General features: G+C 27.9%; 1 protein-coding gene across 50 annotated transcripts in view; it reads right to left on the minus strand.

The window, feature by feature from the left end:
* ptprda (protein tyrosine phosphatase receptor type Da) overlaps positions 1-2,500 on the minus strand; it is a 334,943-nt gene that overhangs the window by 18,654 nt on the left and 313,789 nt on the right. The gene's annotated exons all lie outside the window — the stretch shown is intronic.

A 2,500-nucleotide genomic window follows, 5' to 3' on the forward strand; every position in this document is an offset into this window, starting at 1 on the left:
TCCTTCCTTCCTTCGTTCATTCATTCATTCCTTCATTGATTTAATCATTTCTTCCTTCTTTCCTTCCTTTATTTATTCAATAATTTATTCATCCATTCAATAATTTAATTGTTCCTTCTCTACCTTACTTCATTCCTTAATTCATTCAATAATTATTAATTTGTTAATCCATCAAATCATTCATTCAATAATTAATTAATTTATTCAATCAATCAATCAATCAATCAATCAATCAATTTTTAATTTAATCAATCATTCAATCACTTACTCGTTCCTTCCTTTAATCATTCAATTATCTATTATCTATTAATTCTTTTGTTCATTCATTCATTCATTCATTCATTCATTCATTCATTCATTTAATAACGTATAATTTGTTTATTCATCCATCAAATCATTCATTCATTCGATAATTAATTTATCAATCAATCAATCAATTATTCATTCGTTCATTCACTCATTTATTCATTCAAACGTCCATCCAATTTATTAATCCCATATTGGAATATTTAAATGAATGCATATAAATTAGACAACAAGGTAATCATTTGCATATCAAAACAAAACTCTTGTTTTAGCTCTATTTAACAACAGTTTTAGAAAATGACTGTATTATGTCATTACGGTGGTGATGCAGCACTGCAGTTTTTACATCACCAGTTGGAGCACGCTTTAACCAATATTCAAAATGCATTTATGCAAATGAGTGCATATTAATTAGACAAGGCATCATTTGCATATCAAATCAAAAACAAGTTTTCGCGTTATTAAATGATCTTATTCTCTTTTATCTAATATTTCTGCTCTGAAGAGAGAAAAAATAAGATTTCAACAGGTGCAATTCAATCATAATAATCAAACACTTTATTAATTTGTGTTCTTCCTCTATTGATTTGTCAAAAGCAGATCAAATAATATGGGATTCGAGCTAAACGTCTGATTCTCTGCCATGTAAAGTGTGTGATTTGTGCAGAGCGAGAGGAAAGACAGTGGAATAAATTGAAAGTGTGTGTGCTGTCAGAGCTCTCTCTCTCTCTCACACACACACACACACACACATGCAGCGCAGAGATAAAACTCATCCAGCCGTCTCTGCCTCCGCTCGCTCACTGTCTGTCTCTCTTCCAGGTGAATTATTCCACCACGAATTAATAAATAAATTAAAAAGTCCATGTTTTTCATTTTCTCCTTCATTCTCTGACTGACAGCACAGAAACACAATCAGCCCTGCGCTTCCTCCCTCTGCCCGACACAAAAGAGGCCAAAACCATCGCAAATAAATCAGCAATAATGAACTGTGCGTGCGTGTGTGTGTGTGTGTGTGTGTGTGTGTGTGTGTGCGTGTGTGTGTGTGCGTGTGTGTGTGCGTGCGTGTGTGCGCGTGTGTGTGTATGTATAACGTTTTATTATGACTCCGTTTCAAAATCTAGTGTGCTCCCTATGTAGGGTGTATTTGAAGGCATCTTATTGAGGGTCATTTGAGTAACATATTTTGATCAAATGATGTCTACATTTTCTAAACACAATTATGACAAGACTGAGTCATGTGTTCTGCCATATTCTGTGTGGTTATTAATTACAACTGAAACAATACTTCAACTTCAAGTTATATATATATTATACTTTTCTATAAGGATAATAAAGGTGAAATAAAATATTAAATAAAAGAAAATATCATTCAGTTGAAATTATTAATTGAAGTCATTTTAAGGTGGAGTACAATGTACTACAATTACAAAACAAATCTATTAGTATAATAAAGCTGAAATAAAGTATTACACTCAATTACACTCAATTTTAGTTATTGGTTAAACTAAATTTAGTTCTAAGTAATACAGTGAAAAATGTGTATATAAAATTTAATAAAATAATAGTTTTCCATTAACATAAAAAAGAAGGAATAATATTAATAATAATAATAATAATAATAATAATAATAATAATGATAATAATAATAATAATAATATTAATAATAATAATAATAATAATATTGACAATAATAATAATAATAATAATAATGATGATGATGATGATAATAATAATGATAATAATAATAATGATAATAATAATAATATTAATAATAATAATAATAATAATAATATTGACAATAATAATAATAATAATAATAATAATAATAATAATAATAATAATAATAATAATAATAATAATAATGAAGATGATAATAATAATAATGATAATAATAATAATGATAATAATGATAATAATAATAATAATAATAATAATAATAATAATAATAATAATAATAATAATTAAAAATAATAATAATAATATATGAGCAATATCACATGATTAGCAGTGTGATATGACTGTATATCAGCACTGGTGGGAGGCGTGCGTTGAGATCTCTGTCACCTACTTGTGGCATAACCGTGTTTGCTCTGCTCTGCTCGCCTCCCGATGTTCAAATATATACATATTTAAAATGGGCACTAATCCAAATAAATAAACTGCAGAGTTGCAATCTAAACACTCACATTCT

Source organism: Danio rerio, chromosome 7, assembly GCF_052040795.2.
Source record: "Danio rerio strain M-AB ecotype USA chromosome 7, GRCz13ab, whole genome shotgun sequence".
NCBI lineage: Eukaryota > Metazoa > Chordata > Actinopteri > Cypriniformes > Danionidae > Danio > Danio rerio.